This window comes from Cyprinus carpio, chromosome A5 (assembly GCF_018340385.1).
Source record: "Cyprinus carpio isolate SPL01 chromosome A5, ASM1834038v1, whole genome shotgun sequence".
Classification (NCBI taxonomy): Eukaryota; Metazoa; Chordata; class Actinopteri; order Cypriniformes; family Cyprinidae; genus Cyprinus; species Cyprinus carpio.
In genome coordinates this window covers 20,362,527-20,379,503 of record NC_056576.1, presented here as the reverse complement: position 1 = coordinate 20,379,503, position 16,977 = coordinate 20,362,527, and the positions used below count along the sequence as shown (strand labels likewise).

At 35.9% G+C, this 16,977-nt stretch overlaps 1 pseudogene; it reads left to right on the top strand.

Annotated features, from left to right (window-relative positions):
- The first annotated feature begins 468 nt into the window (after window positions 1–468).
- Window positions 469–2,262, top strand: LOC109074937 (annotated as a pseudogene).
- The last annotated feature ends 14,715 nt before the right edge of the window (window positions 2,263–16,977 follow it).

Here is a 16,977-nt window from a genome sequence, read left to right as displayed (position 1 = left end):
TTAAAACAAAGTCTTTAGCACGGGACAGCTCTGACATACTGCTTGACCTTCAAGAAAAGTTCAGCATGATACTCACAATCCTATCAAAAATATCACATTTTTTCACCATCTCCTGTGATTAAACCATACTGTTGTCTTGAGTGTCCAGTCCCAGGTTACAAAATAATTCTGGGCAACATGCACCTGCAAGTTCCACATACTGCTCCACAACAGGTAGACAATGGACTGTGAGGGGTCTGTCATGCAACAGATTTCACATTTCGGTGCTAGCACCAATATGAGGATTGAGTGTTCAAAACTCCATTATAGGATAAATGATCTGTTACCTGTTAATAAACTTCTGAACCAATGTCCAAAATAGCTAAGCAATATTCTTTAAAGATCCTCCAGGCATAGATGAGTGAACCTTTCTCAGACAAGTGTCTAAATACTTAAGCCACTATATAAAAACAGTGCAGTTCTGGCCAGATGAGACATTATAGATCTTTGGAAAAGTAGAATGAAGGGACAAATCCTCTTGCTGGGCCAAGTGATACAGTACCTGCTGGTGTTTCTAATACCATCTCAAACAGCAGTCCCAGCAATATCCCTGTAAATGTTTTCTCTTTGATGCCCGTCCAAGAACCGAGCTCCTCAGACAATCAGGTGTCAGATGGGGACAAAGCTGGTGCCACACTACTGTTGTCTGGAGTTTTCTTGGGCCTGGTTGGCATGACATTCACGGCTATGGGGTGGACAAATTACAATGTCAGTCACAACTATGAGTGGACACAGCTTCTCTGGCTCAGTCTGCTGTCGGTAGGAGGTACGTTCATGCTGATAAGCATCTGCAAGTTCTGAATGCTCTCCTGCCTGATCTGCAGGCAGAATGATGGAGAGAGAACACCAAAAACGGACCCTCTACCACCCCTTTCAGGACCATCGTTTGTCTTCACTAGACTCAACCTGTAGTACCGGACCAAAGTCTGGGTCCAGGTAATGGTTTGCATTCAAGTCACCAGCCATTAGCAGTCACATTGAACACACCGCCACAGTATTACAGCGTGTATCCAATGGAAAACACTGGTTTTAATTCTGGTGAGCTCAACAACGCTACACAAGAGCAAAGGGAAAACAGGTATGTTTATGAATACTGATGATAATGTGCATTAGATTAATTTAGATAGGCCTGCCAGTATAACATGATCAGGAGCATGGAGTCTAGAAACAGCATTAATATCCTGAGCTGATAAAAAATTACTCACTTTTTGGTTTTAAGTATCAAAATGATGGATTTATTAAAGATAATATTGCAAAGAAAACAACCTGAATGACTAAATAAGATAATGTAATTACAATAACTGATAATTCAGATATGTACGTCTATGTGATAATGTACACCAGTTTTGAGCTGTAACAGCATGTGCCTAAAAGAAATCTTAGGTGAAGTGCATAAACTCATTGGTGTCTTAAAATATTAGTTAATCATTTAGTTGTAATAATGTTACTCAGTATTGTTCATGCTGATATTTGAATTTAGATTTAAAACCATATTGCAAAAAGTTGATATGGCAGACCAGGGAGTGTTTAACACTATCAGATTAACTGATTATATATAAGCACCTCCCGCCTGAGGTAACAGTGGAGGTAGACTTTGTAAAAATAAAAAAAGGATTTAAGATTATAATTTATAAACCCTGAGGTAAGATTGTATAACTTCATATGCTATATAAGATTTGCTCGATGTGGGCGGGTAATCACTTACTGAGAGTGGGTTATTTGTATGGAGATGACGTAATTATTTTAAACACGTAAATGTAGTCTAATAGCACAATAAATTTATGCACAACATTTAAAATGCCAGTGTTTTTTTTTTTACTGACGGTACGACTCTTCCTTAAGTGGGATGAATTGCAGGTTTGTAAACTGCTTTAATTTGAAGCAGATAAATATGTGAATATTATATTAAAGTTTCAGATGCGAAAAACACATTGCGTTACAGACGTAAACAAAACAAAATGTGTTACAAAACTAACCGGTCTGACCCAAATTCTCATAGACTGACTCATTAATCTTAAATAACAGTCAACTTAGACAAAGTAGCCTAGTTATTATTTATTTATTATTATTATTTGCGCCAAGGGCTGACCAAAGTGGATTAATTATACATTTGCTGGTTTCGTTGCAGGAATCGCAGCGTCTCAGAGGAAGAGGGAAAGCGCCTCCCCTACACCTGCATACGAGGACCTCTTCGCCGCCTCCTCATGTGACTCTTACCCCTGAACAGCATACATTTTACTTTTCAGATAAAGTTCATGTTTACTGCATGGTAGGATATGTCTGCTTGTTACGTCATTTTGTTAAATAAGGCTGACATCGGGAGAATATTAAGTTCCCATATTTCACAAATATAGGCTAATACGATTTACTTTAGTTACGATGTTTTTAAATATTCTTACACATTACAAATAATGTGTGCTGGTCTCGTGCTGTTTTTTCAGCTCTGTCGCAATCCCCGTTGTAGTTCAACTGCTGCGTAACAGCAGCATAAATGAGCTGCAGACTCAAGTAACCAGTGTTAACATTCTCCCTGTATGTTAACCCAGATTAACCTTTTGCGTGAGCGAGACTGTAGTGGAAGTTATTCAGCTTGACTAGTAAACCGAGATGTGCTGCATGTGGCTTTTTGTAGAATCTTTAACAGAAACATTGCATATCTGTCGTTTTAAGAAATATGAGGCTATTTATTTATATTTTTATGGGTCGATAATTATTATTATTATTATTATTATTATTATTTATCGATTCAAAATATACAATCACATCATATGCTATTAATCTATCAAAAATACCTTACAAATTATTTATTTTATTATTTTAAATCAACACAACTTTTGAACCATTAAAAGTCATGTTAGAAGTATGATTCAATATATATATATATATATATATCATATATATATATCGTAATAATCCCTGCATAATGTATTAAAATTTTGTCTAATTTCACCGTTAAAATGGAATTTGTCATAAAGCTTGCTGTAGCCTATTCCGCCTGCAAGTTTTGTATTTCAAACTTTTATGATTTGGATATAATAGGCTATTCTCGTATTTGACTGCTAAAATGATTATATATATATTCTTTTAAATCTATACCTAAACAGTGTCAATTAATGGCAAATAAAAACAGTGCTGTTACGACTACCACATTAAACATAGTGGACATAATTCTAAATTAGCCTATTTAAATCACTTTAAACTGGGTGCATCAATTTGTCGTGGTAATCAAATTTACTTAACTTCTTTCAGCCCTCATTCTATTTAAAATGTTTTCATCCAAAATGTTAAACAGGGGGTAATAGAAACCATGTATAGAAATGCATGAAACATATGCTCTAAAAACATAACAGACTGTGTGCGCGCGCGCCACAATGTGTATAGGCCTATATTAAAATATCTTAGTGCAATCTTTGTAGAGAAGTGCATTATAAAGTACAAAGATTTTTTCAACCAGATGAAAAGTTTGTTTGGATGTTTTCTCAATTTAAATTAAACAGGAAAATCTGCTTATATGATAGGCCTACAAAATTATTTACTTTTTCAATACAAGAAAAAAAAGACGCAATTTTAATGTTCTTTTGTAAATCCGCCCTATATTTTTATCTGGTTCGAAATACAAACAGTAAACTTTTGTTTGGTATATTTGTATTGTAGACCCTACCCAGTATATTGGTGTTTATATTTTTGTAAATGACTGTAAAGTTAGTAAATTATTATAAAAGCTATTTTAAACTTTCATACCGTGTATCAAATTACATTTAAACGCACGTTATGAAAAACGCATTTTACAGAGTACAAATAAACAAGGGCTCCACAACATTTATTTTTTTTTTTTTTTTAATGAAGCAATTAAAATTAGGTGTATTATTTTGACGCTTTTGTTCGGTGTAAGAGCGACAGAAAGGCAATAGCTACTTACATATACAAATATACTTTCTAAACAAGAATAACTAACTGAGCAGTTGGAACAGGCAATATTGCAGTGTGGAGCATGGTGCTTTTAACATTTGTCATCTCTGCCTCAGAGTGTAACAGCATCTGCTTAGCCAACCTTCGTCCAATGGGATTGAGAGGCTATAACAGTACTTGTACAAGCCACGGACAATGCCTCAATTCAAGCCTGGCGATGAAGATCATATTTGCTTGTGTTTTGCGATCGAGATAGCTTAAATATGGGATTTTAAATTTAAACACTTTCAATGTCTAAAACGATTAACTCTTGGACTGTTCCATTAGTACAGAGTGCATATTAATAAATATATATATATTTTTTTTTAAATGCATTTTTGTTAGGCCTATTATATTGTTTCCTCACAATTCCGTTACATTTGTTACCAAAATACAGCGCTTCATCTGTTACTAAATGACTGCTTTGGTAAACTGTGAGATTACTTTTTATTAAAGAAGAAAAAAAACTGTCTGACGAACACAATTTCCGTTCCAGTTCATGTGTTTTTACTTTTGAGGTGACTTTCAACCCGGCTAATGAAAGTCTTTGAAATACATTTAAAAAAAAAAAAAAAAAAAAAAAAAAAAAAAAAAAAAAAAAAAAAAAGCTTTCTTCCGCTTTCTAATCCATAACCTCCTCGTGCTGAATCATCTGCATCAATGTCCAGCATTCTACTGATTTTATGAGTGGCGCCCTTTAGAAAAGAATTAAATTCTTTTTTTCTGTACTGTTGGAAATGTTGACAATGCCATGTCTTCCACTGTTTTCTCAGTGTGACTTAGGCTACTCTCATTAAAAGCATTCTGCATAAATGCGACTAGAGAAGATTATCAGTTTAGGTTCAGGGTATTATTCACCCAATACCTGACCGAATTGCTTCCAAAAACAGCTGACAAGTACTTTGTATCCAATACATTTTAAACAGTGTCCCGGGATTTGTATTGCGCCTTTGTATCGAGACCGCAGTGCAATGTGAATTTCATTAATTTCACTGCGCAGTAAAACGCGGGTGGCCGACAAAGCTCATTATTGGGAGAGCTTCGCTTTATTTATTACAGAACACGTGTAACATCTGAACTTGTCCAGATGAAAGAGGAGGAAAGTGAACGCATAACCATAACAATATGTCTCCATTGGCTGTCTGGCTTCAGATCGTCATATGACATATCTTATACAGTATCTCACCTTATTGGTTGCAACCTTTGTTTGTTAAAAGCTAAACAAATTGTGAGAGATTCAGTCTTTATAAAAATGATGCAGTAAAAAGCATCTCTGCACCGAGAAGGCCTGCCCTGAGGAAGCTATTTGTTAGCATTCCCACTTATCTATAAGCACTTGTTTGTTTGGCAAAGTCCCGGAAATTATTAATAGGCTAATATTTTGCTAGGTTATGGGGTTTTTCTTTATTGTAACTGATAATTACTTCGCATATATACCGTTAATATAATACAATTACACAATAATAATACAATTTAAAATACATTTTACAAAATCAGCGCATGTTGCCAGGTGTTTTTAAGCCAGTCACCTGAAGCTATAAATCGGTGGATCAAGTATTTTTATTATTATTAAATAAGTCAATTTCACACCTTTAGGAGCCCTTAAAAATTGCGCACTGGATATTATTAGTGAGATACAGTACAGACCAAAAGTTTGGAAACATTACTATTTTTAATGTTTTTGAAAGAAGTTTCTTGTGCTCATCAAGCCTGCATTTATTTGATCAAAAATACAGAAAAAACATTAATATTGTGAAATATTATTACAACTTAAAAATAATAGTTTTCTATTTGAATATACTTTTAAAAAAAAAATTTATTCCTGTGATGCAAAGCTGAATTTTCAGCATCATTACTCCAGCCTTCAGTGTCACATGTAACATCCAGTCTATCACATGATCATTTAGAAATCATTCTAATATTCTGATTTATTATGAGTGTTGGAAACAGTTCTGCTGTCTAATATATTTGATGAATAAAAGGATAAAAATAACTGCATTTATTAAAAAAAAAAATTATAATAATATATAATCTAATAATATATTTTCTTTACTATCACTTTTTATCAATTTAACACATCCTTGCTGAATAAAAGTATTGATTTTATTTTAAAAAAAGAAAGAAAAAAAATTTACTGACCCCAAATTACTGACCAGTAGTGTATATTGTTATTACAAAATATTAATATTTTAAAAACATAGCTTCTTTTTTTTTTATTCATCAAAGTATCCTAAAAAAGTATCACATTCTGAAAAAATATTAAGCAGCAGAACTGTTTCCAACTTTGATAATGAATCATCATATTAGAATGATTTCTAAAAGAATTCAGCTTTGCATCACAGAAATAAATGATAATTTAAAGTATAATAAATTTAAACAACAATTATTTTAAAATTGTAATAATATATCACAATATTACATTTTTTTTCTGTATTTTTGATCAAATAAATGCAGGCTTGATGAGCAGAAGAAACTTCTTTCAAAAACATTAAAAATAGTAATGTTTCCAAACTTTTGGTCTGTACTGTATATTTCACTTGGAAAAAAACAAACAAAAATATTTTCATCAAAAAGATGGTCTCTGTAAAGTTAAATAATGCAGTTACTTCATTTACCAGCAAGGTCTAATTGTACGCCAATCTGCCAGACACTGTAAATGATGAATTTGGATAAAACAGGAAAATTTGGAAAGTATTCCCATTCATCGTAAAGGCAGTTGGTTGGCTGGCAGTTTCAAAACCGCAGGCTTTAATCAAACAGAGCACCTTTTGGAAGAGGTGAATGAGAAGGCAGTTGATTAGACTGCTCCAAAAAGAGACACTTTTATCACAGAGTTGGTGCATCTTTAGCCTGATATGTGTACATGCCATTTATCCAGACTAGAGAGAGCAGAACATATGTGAAATCCACTGCTAATATCTGAGTCTGTGGGGAGTGTGTTTTGCTAAATGCCAGTTTACTGTTGTTACAGTCTGTCACCATGACTGTGAGATGCCCGTCGTGCTGGTGGTCTGTTCGACACGTGACATGCTGCTCAGTAATGCTTAATAGCAAGGAGGGGAGAAGGGGACAAATGGATTCCATATTTTCAGCCAAACACAGCGGAGCAAACCGAAGGGAGAGAGCTTTGTTGTTTATGAAAAACATGTGAAACCAATCAAATCCAAATTATCCTCCCGCTGTTCATGTTGCTCGCAGAGCCAGCTGCCCCTCTAGAGGTACTGCCACCCAGATAGAGAGAGTACCACTCACACACTCTTTATTGCTCCATTCATGTTTAAATACTCATATTCTCTATATGCTACATAGATACAGTAGGCTTGCAGTGCATAAATGGCTAGTGTACGCAAAAGCAATCATATGCATTACCATATGACTGAACGCTTACACACACACACACACACACACGCAGTTTGTTTGGGGCGCATCTGACAGTAAAACCTCAGGATGATTAGATCAATATGGCAAACAGGAAATGATTCACAGACACTGCAAACTCTCACAGCTCATTTACATACAGCCTCAAACACACACTGTACATATATATATAAACACTTGCACACAAACAGATCTGCTGAACATACTAGTACCACTGCTCATTTACATTATTTTTCTGAAACAGGAAGGCTGTTATTGAGACAAGTGTTCCCTAAACACACACGTTATTGCATTTTTCCCCTTTTATTTTCTCGATGCAGTGATCAATGAGGGAAGAGTGCTACCTTTTGAGAATCTGAGTTATAATATAGCGAGTGTTGAAATGAATGTTTACTGTGTGCAGCCTGTTTGATGTGTGTGAGGGCCTTAAGTAGCTCTGATGGCAAATCTATCAGCAGTCCCCAGGCCAACATTCAAGTCTTATTCACTCTGGCCTCTGGTTTCTTTCCACAGCCTGAGAAAGCCATTGACTCATGTGTAACTGTGTCCTCTGGAGCTACAATGGTTCCTCCTCTTCATGTCGTTTTTAATACCGCCCACGTCTGGACTTTTACTCTTTGGCCTCAGTTACCAAGCAGGTGTTCCACCCATTCAGATGAAGAACATAAGATGGTATAAAGACTTTAGAAATATGAATTATGAAAGTCGATTGTTAACAGCTGGACTGTGGGACTCATGGTAAAGAGTGGAAAAAATGTAGGAGTTTAAAACTGATTCAAATGTCTTTCTTAAATCAATATCTTCTTTTCAGAATACAATTAGTAATGAAAAGTCATTTGTGGTTGGAAATCATAAAACTCGTAGGTTTATAAGTTATGCCAAGGTTTCAAGATCCATTTCACTTATGGTCCTGGACATAAGTCAGGATTGTAGGATAATTTTTCATTGCAAAGCGGGCTTCATTTTGGTCAGAAAAACCACCCTCCAGAGTTCAATTCATTACCCCTCAATAAATGTCATAATGTAACGCACAATGCAATGAACCTCATGAGCCGTACATGATCGTCACATACATGTTCTGAATGGGATATTGATTGCCATCTTGAGGCTGCGGTCCAGTGGTAATACTGTATCGGATGGAGAAATCAACCCCTGTCTTTAATAAAACAGAGAGAGACCTAATGAGCATAAGATCAATGCACATATGGGAAAAACAAACACTTGATTGCTGTCTGGAAAAAGAAAAGCAGCCCAGTCCAGAGAGCATCAGTGAGATTGCTCTTTTTTCCTCCTTTTCTCTCACTTTTTACTGGTGTCAAACTGTATGCAAACAAACACTCACAAGCCTTGAAGGACACTCATATTCTTCACTGAAACTTTGCTGGTCCAAAGGACCTCACTGCTGGCTGCTTGAGAAATGTTAAAGCGTGTTGTACTGAATTACTTTACTAAATTTATGAGAGTGGTGTTTTTAATGAACAGCATGTGTGGTACAGGGAGAGAATGAGAGTTGTTTTATCAGAGAAGGACTGTACGTCTGGGATGATGTGAGACTGTGTGTTAACCTGATGGGAGTTACATAACATTTTCATGAAATATTTCCTTTTTTAAACTAAATGGCCAGAGGTGGCATCTTAGTCTCTGTCTCATCCTGCCTCTTATTCCTCCAAATCTGCTTTGTCCTTAAACTGGAATAGTTTTGGTGAGGAAATGTAAACAGAAGCAGCAGTGGGAGTGCGGATATTTTGAAACTGTATTCCATTATTTCCATTAGTATTTTCCTTCAGGGAAAACTTCTGTCACTGTCAATTTCGCACAGCGATCGGCCAATGTTCCGTCATTGCCTCTCTAACATCATTGTAGCACTTCTATTTATGGGTTAATGCAATTTGGATGCAGTATATCTGCGGTGGGTCTGTCTGTGTGTGCCTTCAGAAGGGTTAGAGGGGATGTAAAATAAGGGGTTATTTTGGTTTCAAGTGTGTATCTATTCACATATGGTCCTTGTTTTGGCCCATATTCCCCAAGATCTCACTGGTGACCTTTGACATTGCTCCCTAAGACTGACATGATTTTGGCTGCCTCGTTCTGGGTTCGGTTTGACCCCCTTAGACCTCACAGTTCAGGGGTCACAGTTGCAGAGCAGCAAATTAACCCAATGTGTCAAACTTTGCGTAACACCGTGTTCAAGTGAGAGTTTAGGGTAAAAATATTTTGCTCTGTTTGGCTGCTTCAAAATCTTTTTAAATAATTTATTATTTGTCATTTAAATGATCTTTTTTTTGTTTCCTCTTTCATTATTTCTCTACTTTCACAGCTTCTGGATGCATATGAAGTCTTGCATGAATAACTATTATTTTGTCCTCTCTCATTTGTTTCAAAAATTCACTTTCTTTCCACATTCCTTCGTCCTCTTCACTCTTCTGCCCTGCAGTCTCTCACTCAAACCCCCCTTTTCTCCTTTTCTGTCTTGTTTAAAGACGTTTCAGTTCAGCTGTCACAAATTATGTTCGCCTGCCCAGCTGTCAAAACAGGGTTGTGTTTTTCTCTTTGCACCCGATATACTACCAAAAGAGAGAGAATGGGAGATGGGGGGTATATGGGGGGTCAAAGAAAGAGAAAGAGAGAGAGAGATAGAGAGGAAAGGAGGGGGCTTTAATGTTCATGTTTGGACACAAGCAATTATCTCTAATTATTGTTTTTCTTTTCAGTTTCCCTGTCCTGATGGAGGTCCCAGCCAGACCAACAAGCAGTAATCCGGCCTCGTTGAAGAGGCCCAGCGGGCCCCATGGTGCAGCTCGTCCGTGGGACTCTCAGGCTTTCATCTCAATGTGAGTCTGGAGTTGATTCAAACACAGAGCGATGGGTGAATTAACCCCAAAGCCCTGGCTTTCAGTGGGCTCAGCTAAAAGATTATATGTGTTGATGGCAGGCCTTTTATATGTTCTGGGCTTTAAAAGAAATTTCTGCTAGATATTCAGTGCGGTTACGTGGGTTAGCCATCCTCAAGCTTTCATTTCTGCCCATCTCTCTTTCTTCTTCTCTTGTCTCTCCCCATCCTCTATGTAAATGTGATAGCTGTGTTTAGATGCATGTTGTAGTTACAGCAAATATATAAAAATTATATTTAAGACTAGCCACTTATATTTAAGAGTCCATTCTCTGTATTTCTTGACACATTATATATAGAAGAATTCGGGACATGTATTGAACTTGAAGAGGCCTGCCTATACTAAAAGTATGCCAACTGACCAAAATTATAATACTTTTCAAAAGATTGGGGTAAGTAAGATGAATCTTATTGAAAGTAAGAAGTATGTTTGATTTTTTTAGTTTGTTTTATTTTACTGTTAAGCTAACCTAGGATGCATTTATCTGATTAAAAATGACAGTAAAAACAGCAATATAGTGAAGTATTACAATTTAAAACTTTTTTCTATTTTAATATGTTTTAAAATGTCATTTATTCCTGTGATGGGAAAGCTGAATTTTTAGCAGACGCGCAGTCTTCAGTGTCACACCTTAAGAAACCATTCTAATATACTGATTTGGTGCTTAAGAAACATTCCTTATTATTATCAGTGTTGAGAATATTAAGAATGGTTTGTTAGGATTCACAAACATTCCCTACTGTTTATCTTCTCATTCTAAATGTAAACTTTAATGTTACTTCAATTTTCAATGTAACCTTTTTGAGGGTTTTTATTAATCAAAAGAAGAAAAGGAAAGCATGAAAGACAGAATGCAAGAGAGAAACTTGCTGGTCCCAAATTATAGCTAGCAATGTTCTTTTCTCTGTTTTTTAATGATGATCACTTTCTTCCACCTGCAACTAATGACCCACTGAAAGTCTCTCAAAAAATCTGACACCAGATCCTTAAAATCCCCCCATAAAGAACAATGACATAATGTCTCTCTCTCTCTCTTTCCATCTCTTTCTGTAAATGTTTCGGCACAGATGTGGTTTTATTGTTATCAAGAATGTGTCTTGTCAGAGCCAGATTATTAAAATAGCCTCTGTTGAAATGTGCTATCTGAGCCTGTAGCTCTCCCTATAATGAAGAATGGCAGACATGCTGGGTGTGAGAATGTGTCTTGTTGGGGGCAGATTTGAGAGTCTAGTATTAATTTTGTGAAAGACAAAAGAGAAGAAGAGTGTGTTAGTAAAGCTCCAATAAAGCAGCTGACCTGCGACCTTGCTGGAGCTCACAGCCTTGAGCACAGTGACATGGCCACCTGTGAGCTGCGCTAAAGATGCCACCCTGATTCCACATGCACATCCACTCACAAACACAGCAAAGTGTGTTCATTGTCTTGATGAAATTTGTTGCACTAAATGACTTTTTCTATATCAGGCTTTCTTAATCAGGATCTATAGAGACTAGCTCCCCTAAATTAAAAGGGATGATCTGTGTATGTCACTAGCCGCCCCAGTCACTCCCAGCCATAAGCAGGACGACCTCTCACCCGTGACCCCTCACCCTTTCTCTGTCTGCATGAGCACACAGTTTAGAGATAACAGCAGCTAAGACCTATGCTCTTTTGTTGTGTGTATGAGACTGTGTACGTATGCAGATAGAATGAGGCTTAGGCTTCTCTTGTGATGCTGTCATTGGCTGTTTAAGTCAACAAGACCCTCTTAATGGCCTCATTTTATTCTTTAGATTGTCTGTAAGGAATCTTCAGTTTTTCTAAAAACTAGCCACAGGCAGATCGCTTTTTTTAAAGCATTTTTGAAGTTCAAAGTTTTTTTTTTTTTTTGAAAAGTCTCTTATGTTCAACAAGGCTGCATTTATTTGATACAGTAAAACAGTAGCCTACTATTGTGAAATATTATTGCAGTTTAAAAATTGTATAGAAAAATGTTTTCTGTATATTTATAAAATGCACTTTACTCCTTTGATATTTTTGTGAAAATTATGATAAATATTTTCAGGAACCATGATATATATATATATATATATATATATATATATATATATATATATATATATATATATATATATATATATATATTCAGCATTTATTTAAAAGAACAGCATTTATTTGAAATATATATTTTTTTGTATAAATGTCTCACTGTCACTTTTGCTCAATTAAATGTATCCTTGCTGAATAATATAATAAAATATTAACTATATCCTACACTTACATGGAAAATAGATTTTACATTAATATATAGTTTTTTATATTATTTGGGTATTTTATTTTATTTTATTTAATTTTATTTTCAAGATCCAAACATTTCTTAGGATTTATATTTAATTCTTTATTCATTCACAGTTTTTTTTAAACCTACCAACAAAGACTTGGGGGTTTGGATCACATGCAAATAAGCTCTAAAGCCTGGCAGTTTGAAGACATCCTTGTCTAGAACTATATAATAACTGTGTCTCTGTTACGTTATGTTACATTCAAAAATGTAACAGTCAGTTTGCTCATAGTCAGGAGGGTCAACCAGCAGACCTTTAAGCAAACTGACTGTTACATTTCCTACTTGCCTTAATTTTTTTTTGAGCTCTTATGGGTCTTCATAGCTGTTAAATCCCACCAACATATTTATTATTTGAATAAATGCATTAATTTAAAAAACCTTTAAAAATAACTATAATATAACTATAATATTTTGTACAGTATTTCAGAAATGTTCTCTCTCTAAAAAAAGACAAACATCATTCTAAAACATATTACCAGTCCTGAATAAATCTTTCTTGTACCTTAACTTTTTCAATAGATAATGTTATGTATTATGAATACTTTTCTTTAGGCCTAATCTGTGAATGGGACATAATAATGAGCATTGTGAGTTTGTTTATAAAAAGTGGTCCTTTGGGAAGCCTATCTCTCTACTAAATCTTTATTTCAGATTCACTGGAAGCATTTTAAGATTAGACAAGGGAGTCCTTTCCTTTCTTTGTCTTCCTGTCTCTTTCTCTCTTGCTTACACACACACACACACACACACACACACACACACACACACACACACACACACACACACACACACACACACACACATCGACAGTTTGATATTCTAGTGAGGTTTACGTCACAGAGTGATGAGTGTGTGTCTGCTGTCCACTCTAGCACTTACAGCAAAGCCCTGCGTGTTTTTGAAATGAGTAAAGGAAAAACATAGAGGTCTGTGTTATTTGGTGACATGGGAGGCCCCTGGCGTTCTGTTATCTGAAGACCACCCATCCGAGTCTTGCCTGGACAAACAGAAGAGCTGACGGGTGTAATACGTAGCAGATGGAGAGATTGAGAGAAAAGGTGAGAGAGTGAGCAGGAGTCACTGGGAGTAAGCAAGTGAGAGACATCAGAATGGATCCACTATGGTGGTGGTCATTTGGTCATCCTGGTCTCCCATTAGCCACCTGGGCTCAGAGTGTTTAGTCAGCCTAGGCTGCGGCTTGGATTACATTTACATTGCTTTGAAAGAGCGCGCCTGTTCTCTCTCACACACGCACACTTTCTCCTTCTCTCTTCCCTTCTATCTTTTCGCTTATATTTGAACTCATATACAGGTTGACAAGTGTGAATTGGAGAATGAATTGTCAATATCACAAATAAAAAAGGTATTTGCTGTCATAGACGCATCCTACATTAACAGGAAGAAAAGAACAGATATTGCCACTGTGAAGACTTGTGTCATTTTTATAGCAGTTCAATAAGGCAAACAAATCAAACAAGTTTAGTAGATACATCCCTTTGGTCTGCATAGCAGATGTTCCAGGATATCAGAATCATCTGCTTTTTGTTTCTCTTCTCTTTTTTTATGAACTTACTGTGTTTAGGTTTACCTGTAGGTAGGCCTACTTTCTGGTCATCTTTAGGCTATAGGCCTACATTCTTTATGTTTAACCTTATTATACAGTACATGCAATACTGTTCAAATGTTTAGGGTGGGTAAGAGTGATTCATTTTTTTGAAAGAAGTCATCTTCACCAAAGGCACATTATTACACTTTTCAGCCCATTTCCATTATCAGGAACTGAGTGGAAGTTGTCTGTAATAGCCATGTCCCACACTGAGGCTGTATTAAACCTGAGTAAAAAATGCATGGTAAACCTCATGTAATTAGCTGAATGTAATTATCTCAAGTACAGTGCAAACTTTCTAATAGTAATAAGAAAAGGGTTATTTAATTGTTTGCTCACAATGCTTTAGTTTTCATTGCTGTTTTTTGCTGGATACCCACAATAAAAGGACAAGCACTGGGAATCAATTTGCTCGACCAAGCCTCTGAGAAATACATAATGCTACATGGAAACATTAAAAAGTGAAATACAATGAAAATAATACAAGTTTTACAGATGCTCCTGATTACTGTGTTTGTTATTTAAGGGGAGCTTGGTGATCTCAGGTAAGGTGTTCTGAAAGACACAAACATAAAACAGGACAGTAAGGCAACAAACAAACTGGCATCATCTTGCCCACAATGGAAAGATTCACACACCACACAAGATCCAGCTCTTCGATTTTTTTTTTTTTTAATGCAAACCAATCTCTGCTTCTCTCCACAACACCTCTCAGCTCTGTCTTTTACTTCTCTGGGGATTTCCAGTTGTTCATAAAGGAACCCTGCTGGTTTCCGTAATGGGAGAAGCTGGTCTTTGATGGTCTTGGCTTCACTCTAAACACTGCAGCTGTGGTTGCTCAAATATTTCCTCAGGTAAAATGTAGTTCAGTGCCCATCATAAAATTGTTTTAAAATTACCAGTCTAAACTGTAAACTGTAAGACTATAAACAATAATTGCTTCACTAACACAAACTAGAACAAAAGAACAGTCAGAAAGGAAGTAGTCTCTTCAAAAAGCCCTGCCGGCCAGCCCTGGCAATCTTAGAGGTTTTAATAAACAGAGGATTTACTGAAAGGGGAGCAGTTTGTTTGGCTGATCAGCACATGCTTGTAAACTTAAAGCAAATTTACTGGATGACATAGATTAATTCTCTTCGTGAATGCATGAATGTCTGTGACATGATGAGGTCTGATATGCCTAGATATCTGCCATAGTGTCATTATTATTTCAGCACTGCTTTCGTGCTATATACTTTTTTGGGTGAGGGGGTGGGGGTTGACTAATGCAGTGCTGACTGAAGATTAAGAATTTGTCTTAATTGTTTATTTTAAAAACTAATAATGTGTGACAGTGAGAATACTTTGCTGTTTCACGCTATAAATCAGAGCTACGCAAAGCAGGGTTGTAGAGTTATGGAGACTGAATGACCAACAGCACAGAACCATGCTCAGCACCTCGTAAACTGATGAAAGACTCATCTTCACTAAAACACAGGAGCAATTCAGCACGTGTCACACACATTTTTCTCATCCCTTACCAGATGTCTGTGCCTGAACCTATCAACACTTATAGTCTTTGATTTTAATTAAAACTGCAAAGCCCTGAAGAGCTACTGAATATATTCCTTATTAGATAATCATGTTTAAGTTGGATATTACCTCAAGTTGTTTTGGGTAATAAGACAATTTACCCAGTAATTAAATTTATTGTTGTATATTTGTATATATATACACACACAAATTAGAGAATTAACCTTTTCTTCTGGCTAAATTTACCCTGACACCTGTGATGACCACGGCTTTTGTGTTTCAGGGTCCAAGGCAAATGGGGGTAATTTCTGCTTCGGCCATTACCAGTGTGTGTTGGAAATGAGAGAGTCCCCCCACTTTCTCATTCAACACCTTACAGCTGTACCCAACCCAGTGATTTATTCTGACATTAAAAGCTTTCTCTCCCATCTATCAAACATATTAAACGTGCTTGTAATCAAGATAAACCTTGATATCATGTCATGGTAAAGCAGTGGTCAATACTTTTATTAGTGATAATGGCTAGATTATGTTTGCTGAGAGAAGAAATAATTAGTGTTTAGATGGTTATGTCATTAACAGGGTCACTAAATGAAAGAAAGGTTTATTTTTTTCATTCAATATTCTTTGTATTCATAGTATGCACTCAACACAAAAGTGTGAGAGAGAGAAAGAGAGAGAGAGAGAGAGAGAGAGAGAGAGAGAAAGAGGATAAGTATATTTGTCTTATAAAACGATGCCATTTCTGTTTACAAACAAACACTCGAGTTCTGACCAGTGTGTTATTGAAACACCCTTTTTCCTAAACATCTGGGTTTCATTATAGCTGGATCAGGACAGACTCGGGATTTTACATATAAACTTACATATAAAAACTTAAACTTACATATAAAGTTAACGGATGTCCATCATCATCTAATATAAGGCAAATTTCTTGATTTGCATTGCTCTAGTTAAGGCATCAAAATCTGATGTCGCAAACAGCTGAATTTAACTTCCAAAGCGCAAATCTGACAAATAAAGTAAAATACAAGACCATTGGTTTTATAACGGGACCCAGCTCACGTGATGAGTATCGGCTGCTGGTATTCGTGAAAAGCATACGCAACCAAATACAGTTCAGATAAAATAAGACTTTTCATGCATTTGGCTCGGTAATTGAGTTATTAATATAATTTTTACGTGGTGAATGTGTATGCAGTAAAGGCCCATAATACACATATGCTGGGTATTTGTATTATTTTGTATTTATATTGTATTTATATACTACTACTTATAC